Source organism: Procambarus clarkii, chromosome 90 (assembly GCF_040958095.1).
Source record: "Procambarus clarkii isolate CNS0578487 chromosome 90, FALCON_Pclarkii_2.0, whole genome shotgun sequence".
NCBI classification, from domain to species: Eukaryota; Metazoa; Arthropoda; class Malacostraca; order Decapoda; family Cambaridae; genus Procambarus; species Procambarus clarkii.
Genome location: NC_091239.1, coordinates 20831316 through 20839602, shown reverse-complemented (window position 1 = coordinate 20839602; position 8287 = coordinate 20831316). Strand labels below are relative to the sequence as shown.

Here is an 8287-nt window from a genome sequence, read left to right as displayed (position 1 = left end):
CTGTGCCACCACCTTTTTTATTAGGCCTACAGTTATGAATGGCTACTAACCTCTGGAGGGTTATTAAGGCCTATCAACCTCTGGAGGATTATTAAGACCTATCAACCTCTGGAGGGTTATTAAGACCTATCAACCTCTGGAGGGTTATTAAGGCCTATCAACCTCTGGAGGGTTATTAAGACCTATCAGTCTCTGGAGGGTTATTAAGGATAAGGTATGTTATGTCCAGACCGAGTGAGATGGCCCGGAAAGTAGAGTTGGAAATTCTGTTGGACGACATATTCGACCTCGAGACACAAAAGGTCACTACCAAAGATACCTTACAAGCAGAACTTATTGCAGAAGGAGGAAAGAATCGAGGCAATTACAGAAGCACCATACTGTCCCCCGAGCTCAAAGCGGCAGCTAAAAGCCTTCGTGAGAACAAGGAGATAGTTGTCAGGAGAGGTGACAAGTCGCCAATATATGTCATTCTTAAAAAAGACGAATATCTGGCGAAAATGAACATCATACTCTCTGACCAAACTAAGTTCCAAAGGGTAACGAAGGACACTACAGCCGAATTAAAAGCAAAGGTCAACAAACTAATCGAAACTGTGAACGCCAAGAAATCCGGACTCCACCTGCCAAAGATCATTGGGGAATATAAACCTGGATATGCGTATGGAAATGTCAAGACACACAAGCCTGGAAACCCACTTCGGCCAATCATTAGCCTTTGATACAGCCTTTGATACTGTTAATCACAACTACCTCTTACTTAAACTCCAGCATTATGAAATCCGAGGCCTTGCCCTTGACTACATCCGATCCTATCTTAGTGACAGACACCAATATGTAACCATCAATGATACAACTTCTTCCACTCTACCAATTACCGTTGGAGTGCCACAGGGCAGCATCTTAGGACCTCTTCTATTTTTTATATATATAAACGATCTGCCTAATGTCTCTAATATTCTCAAACCTATATTGTTTGCTGACGATACTACCCTTATCTATTCAAACCTCAACCCACATACACTAAATAATGTTGTGAATAATGAATTAAAAAAAGTCCACTTATGGATGTCAACGAACAAACTAACATTAAACATCGAAAAGACTTACTACATCTTATTTGGAAGCAAATCATCAAATGCAATTCAGCTACAGATAGACAACATTAACATCAGTAATAAAAATGATGGCAAGTTTCTTGGCCTATTCCTAGACAAGAGACTCAACTTCAGCACCCACATTCAACACATAACTAAGAAAGTCTCTAAGACAGTTGGTATACTCTCCAAAATCAGATATTATATTCCTAACTCTGCTCTCCACTCACTATATTATGCACTAATCTACCCCTATCTTAATTATGGTATCTGTGCATGGGGGTCTACCACTGCAAACCACCTTAAGCCCATCATCACACAGCAAAAATCTGCTATCAGAATAATAACTAACTCTGCTTTCAGACAACACTCAGCTCCCTTGTTTAAATCCCTAAACTTGCTAAATATTAACTCCCTCCACACATTCTCTTGTGTCAACTACATTTACAAAACCCTGTTCTTAAATGCAAACCATGCTCTGAAACTCTCCCTGGACAGATGTAATAGGACCCATTATCACCACACCAGAAATAAATATCTCTTTGATATCCCCAGGGTCAAACTTAATCTGTGTAAACACTCTATGCAAATTAAGGGACCTAGTCTATGGAACTCACTCCCTAGTGAATTGAAAAACTGTAAAACTTTTGCCTTATTTAAAAGCAAAACCAAAAAGTACCTAACTTCATCTTCTTAGTTTCCTACACTGAGCTTTAAATTTGCTCTGTACCTAGTGTTACCCAATCTCCTAATTTTTTATGTAATATCAAACAACCTAATTATCATTGTGTTCATTGCTGTCTTCTTTTATGTGCTAGCCATATGCTGTATTGTGACTACCAATTTTTGTCAACTACCATTCAAGCTGTCATTGCAATCAATCTTATATTGTTTCTGCTGTATTGTGCCTACCAATTTTTTTGTCAACTACCATTCAAGCTGTCATTGTAATCAATCTTAGCTATCTATGTGCTTTAATATACTGTACCTACAATTTTCTATCATCTTTTTTTTTTTCATTTCATGTAATGCTATCATTTTTTTGTCTATAATTTAAGGAAGTATTTACCTCCTTAAAATTTTCTTAGATTAAGGACCTGCCCGAAACGCTGCGCGTGCTAGTGGCTTTACAAGACTGTAATTACCATATTTGTATCCTCACATTCCTTATGTACATTCTTGTATATGCATAAATAAATAAATAAAATAAATTAGCCAGATACCCACACCCACGTACAGACTGGCGAAGCGACTCAACGGCCTGCTGACTCCTTATGTTCCCTGCGCCTTCAGCCTGAAGTCTCCAAAGGAATTTGTTGACTTACTGCGGGGCACACGGGCCACAGGGATAAGAGCCTCGTTGGACGTAGAATCGCTGTTTACCAACGTACCTGTGGACGAGACAATCGGGATGATAGCCGACAGAGTGTATCGTGATCCAGCCTGTACTCCTCTTGACATACCAGAAAATATTCTGAGGAAACTACTCCAAGCTTGTACTAAAGAGGCACCCTTCTTGAGCCCGGATGGGCACATGTATAAGCAAGTAGATGGGGTCGCCATGGGTTCTCCCCTAGGTGTCCTGTTTGCAAACTTCTACATGGGTACCATCGAGCAAAAAGTCTTAGTCGACATGAACTTGAAACCGGCCATATACTGCAGGTATGTTGACGACATTTTTACACAGGTACCTGATGTCAGACATCTGCAGGAGCTGAAGGAGGCATTTGAGCAGAGTTCCGTGCTGCGTTTCACTTACGAGATGGAAAAGGATGGGAAGCTGCCCTTTCTAGATGTAACAGTCACGGAAAAGAGCGGAGGTTTCCACACTGCAGTCTACACTAAGGAAACGAACATAGAAATGTGCCTAAATGCCAACAGCGACTGCCCAGACAGGTACAAGAGGAGTGTTGTTAACGCATATGTCGACCGTGCTCTCAGCCACAGCTCAGAATGGAAGCAAGTCGACGAGGAACTCTGTAGGGTAAGGCAGGTCCTAGTCAACAACGGCTTCTCCAATGGTTTCGTCGAAGACATCATAAGAAGGAAAGTGAAACGCCATGCAACCTCTGAAGAGACAATTAACACAACACCTATACCCCCTATTAGACTATTTTACAGGAACTTCTTTTCCACAGCTCATAAAACGGAGGAAAGGGTCCTGAAAGATATTGTTAATAGAAACGTTATCCCTACAGACAAAAATCAGAGGATACAACTGACGATTTACTATAAAACCAGAAAAACGGCCAGCCTACTCATGAGAAACTCTCCAGACACAAAGCAGAACGCTTTAAAAGAGACTAATGTCGTCTATGCCTTCAAATGCCCTCTTGGGGACTGTAAGCTCCAAAAAACCCAGTATATAGGCAAGACAACAACATCTCTTTCTAGGCGTTTAACGATGCATAAGCAACAGGGCTCCATTAAGGAACATATAATCTCTTCCCACAACCAAACCATCGCCAGAGAAATCCTAGTAAACAACACAGAAATCATCGATAGATACAGCGATAGCAGGCGGCTTGACGTTTGCGAGGCACTACACATCAAGAAGTCAACACCAGCAATCAACAGCCAATTAATGCACAACTATATTCTACCCACCTCAAGACTCCGCTCCAATATAGAAGCATCAAGAAATATGGACCAATAGGCTTTCTACAAACACTTCTATTCAATACCCATTGTTTCGTGTTCTGTCTTGTGTTGATGAAATTAATACCCTATTAATGCCACCTCTTGTTCTGTCTTGTGTTGATGAAATTAATACCCTATTAATGCCACCTCACCCCATCCACCTCACTAAAATGTAGATATAAAATCAGAGATGCGTAAGTTCTATTCAGTTGTGTATTTGTAAACTAAAGTCTTTGAAAATGTAATAAGTTTTACGAAACGCGCTCGTGTCGCGTCAGACTAGAAATAAAAATGAATTTTGGAGAATTGATTTTTGATTTACCTCCAACAGTGAAAAGAAATGTACGAAAGATTGAGAAAATTCGTGTTAGAATTATTAATCTTACTTTTTCGGTCATATTTAATAATATATATATATATATATATATATATATATATATATATATATATATATATATATATATATATATATATATATATATATATATATATATATATATATATATATATATATATATATATATATATATATATATATATATATATATGTCGTACCTAGTAGCCAGAACGCACTTCTCAGCCTACATGCATGGCCCGATTTGCCTAATATGCCAAGTTTTCATGAAATAATTGTTTTTCGACTACCTAACCTACCTAACCTAACCTAACCTAACTTTTTTGGCTACCTAACCGAACCTAACCTATAGAGATAGGTTAGGTTAGGTTAGGTAGGGTTGGTTAGGTTCGGTCATATATCTACGTTAATATTAATTCCAATAACAAAAAATTGACCTCATACATAATGAAATGGGTAGCTATATCATTTCATAAGAAAAAAATTAGAGAAAATGTATTAATTCAGGAAAACTTGGCTTATTAGGCAAATCGGGCCTTGTATAGTAGGCTCAGAAGTGCGTTCTGGCTACTAGGTACGACATATATATATATATATATATATATATATATATATATATATATATATATATATATATATATATATATATATATATATATATATATATATATATATATATATACACCCTGCAGCCGTGGAGAGAAGGTAAACAGGTCGTGTGGGACTACACGTGTGCATCCACATTGGCTGATACCTATCTACCTTACAGCGCAGCTGAGGGAGGCGGGGCGGCCACCTTCAGGGAGACCCAGAAAACTAACAAGTACAGGGACCTAGAACGTTACAGGTTCGTGCCAATAGGCTCTGAGACTCTGGGCCCCTGGGGTAAATGTGCACTTAAGTTCCTGAAGGAGCTGGGCGAGGAACTCATTGGGAAGACTAGAGACCCAAGAGCGGCCAGTTTTATGTTCCAGCGCCTCAGTGTCGCTGTTCAGAGGGGAAATGCGTGTTGTATCTTGGGTACGCACCCGACCCCCGAGGAACTGGACTAGGTCTTCGAACACTGATTGGTATATTGTTATATTGTTATATAAGTGTGTGTTTTCTGTAAACTGTAACATTGCAATAAAATCAAATAAAAAAAAAAATAATAGGGGTGGTAGGAGAGGAAAAGATTAAAGTATTCAGTGAGAATCCACAAGGTCTTCTCTGAACACTATTTATTTTCTTCTTCGAGGATGTGGGTCCCTTTAATTAAACCAGTGGTGGTACCCCTATATATATATATATATATATATATATATATATATATATATATATATATATATATATATATATATATATATATATATATATATATATATATATGTCGTACCTAGTAGCCAGAACTCACTTCTCAGCCTACTATTCAAGGCCCGATTTGCCTAATAAGCCAAGTTTTCCTGAATTAATATATTTACTATAATTTTTTTCTTATGAAATGATAAAGCAACCCTTTTCTCTATGTATGAGGTCAAATTTTTTTTATTGGAGTTAAAATTAACGTAGATATATGACCGAACCTAACCAACCCTACCTAACCTAACCTAACCTATATTTATAGGTAAGGTTAGGTTAGGTAGCCAAAAAAAGCTAGGTTAGGTTAGGTTAGGTAGGTTAGGTAGACGAAAAAACATTAATTCATGAAAACTTGGCTTATTAGGCAAATCGGGCCTTGATTAGTAGGCTGAGAAGTGCGTTCTGGCTATTAGGTACGACATATATATATATATATATATATATATATATATATATATATATATATATATATATATATATATATATATATATATATATATATATATATATATATATATATATATATATATATATATATATATGTCGCACCTAGTAGCCAGAACTCACTTCTCAGCCTACTATGCAAGGTCCGATTTGCCTAATAAGCCAAGTTTTCATGAATTAATTGTTTTTCGACTACCTAACCTAACCTAACCTAACTTTTTCGGCTACCTAACGTAACCTAACCTATAAAGATATAGGTTAGGTTAGGTTAGGTAGGGTTGGTTAGGTTCCGTCATATATCTACGTTAATTTTAACTCCAATAAAACAAAATTGACCTCATACATAATGAAATAGGTAGCTTTATCATTTCATAAGAAAAAAAAATAGAGAAAATATATTAATTCAGGAAAACTTAGCATATTAGGCAAATCGGGCCTTGCATAGTAGGCTGAGAAGTGCGTTCTGGCTACTAGGTACGACATATATATATATGTATATATATATATGTATATATATATATATATATATATTTATATATATATATATATATATATATATATATATATATATATATATATATATATATATATATATATATATATATATATATGTATATATATATAATAATAATAATAATAATAATAATAATAATAATAATAATAATAATAATAATAATAATAATAATAATAATAAAATAAGTCACTAAACAAAATAGTGGGCTACTTTTACTACAAATTCGCTACTTTTAGCCCCTTGGCTCGCTACTTATAGCAAATCAGATCTGGCACCTCTTCGCCTGGATATCAACAACATTGGAGCAGGGTGGATCTCCTGGGGGATTTTGCCAAATATCCTCACCATTTGAAGATTTATGACGGATAGACTGACATTTGAGGTAAGTATCAATGCCAGTGTATTAATTTTTAATTGGTTAAAGCTAATTATGCATATATATATACATACATATATACATAATTGCGCCAGAAAATTTTAATATATGGCCCTGTCTCGGGCTGTGGGCCGTTGGTGGTTACTTGACAATGTTCGCTATGCCTCATTGTTTCGGGGACAGGCAGACAACGCTTATATACCTGCTAGGCTTATATCGAGGTCTCCCCCTCCCCCCCATAAATGGTCGAATTAATGACCCTACCCAGGATGCAATTCCACAAGCTGAGTATATATACTTGGGTACCTATTTAGTGCTAAGGGAACAGGAGGAAATGTGTCCAACCATTTCTCTCCCGCCTGGGATTTGAACCCGAAATTCTCTATTGTTTGTCAAGAACGAACCCGACTGTACTTTGTTGTTGTTTTAGATTCAGCTTCTCGGAACAAAAAGTTCCAAGTATTATGGGCTATGGTGAGTCTGTAGTAGACTTACCTGGCACAGAAGTGGGGCTGTAACTTTGTTGGACTGTACTACCAGAATCCACCTTATGACGTGTTTGTGTATTGTGTTGCTTATTAGTAATTAACCACCTAATGACGTGCTATTTGTATTGTGTTGCTCATCTTGGTAATGGTGGAGAAATTGCTCTGGGGCACCAGTCCCACTGTGGTGGTGGAGGAGAGGTTTCACTGTGGGTAAACATCCCACTGTGGTGGTGAGGTATGTGGAACCTTATGCCAAGAGTCTTTCACTAAACATCCTAGAACACACAAAATGTATACTGCAAAAAATTTCAAATTAATGTTAAAAGTGAATCTGATTCAAAGATTAAAAAGACTTAGTTGTAATGTAGCAGTGTTGCAATCTGTCCTTATTGATGAGATCCCCTGGATGTAATGACTTCAAAACCACTACATAATTAGTACTATTATCTATTCCTTATCCATGGTTAACCACCGCACTGCGCACCTGGTTTTGGCAAAAACTTCATAGTGCTATTGTTAGGACATATTTTTTATTTTATAAATGTTCAGGTAAAGTTAATGTCAAAATGTTTCCAAACTCAACCATTTTCATTTCAAAACACAAAGAGTGATGAAAAACATTAAAAAAACATTAAAATATAGCCTAATTAAAAAAAAAGCACAACTCTCAGAGTACCTCAAGGCACTCTGCAAAGCATAAGGGTTAAGTTAGGTTAATATTATATTAGGTTAAAGTTTAGGTTAATATTACTTTAGGTTAAAGTTAGGTTAATTAGGGGTTAGGTCAGGATTGTTTTCATTACATTAACATGGTGTATTATTCTCAATGTGAAATACGTATTTCAAGTACTACAGTATTTGAGTGTGCCTTAGAATTTCATTTACAGAAACCAGTCTTCATTCCATTTCAAAGATAAGTTCAGCATGTACTTTTTATATTTTAAACCTATGATTTATAATAAAATACAAACTTGAAAATATTCTTTGTTTATGACCAAGGTGACTTAAAGTGACTTAAAGCTGTTTCATAATAAA

At 36.3% G+C, this 8287-nt stretch overlaps 1 protein-coding gene across 2 annotated transcripts in view; it reads left to right on the top strand.

The window, feature by feature from the left end:
* The first annotated feature begins 6649 nt into the window (after nucleotides 1–6649).
* The window catches only part of LOC138359296 (zinc finger protein 271-like), a 149709-nt gene continuing 148071 nt past the window's right edge, over nucleotides 6650–8287 (top strand). Inside the window, exon 1 of one of the 2 annotated variants that reach the window (XM_069318430.1) lies at nucleotides 6650–6770. The gene's annotated coding sequence lies outside the window, so the exon portion shown is untranslated. The remainder of the gene's footprint in view (nucleotides 6771–8287) is intronic. The other variant, XM_069318431.1, reaches the window with a different exon arrangement.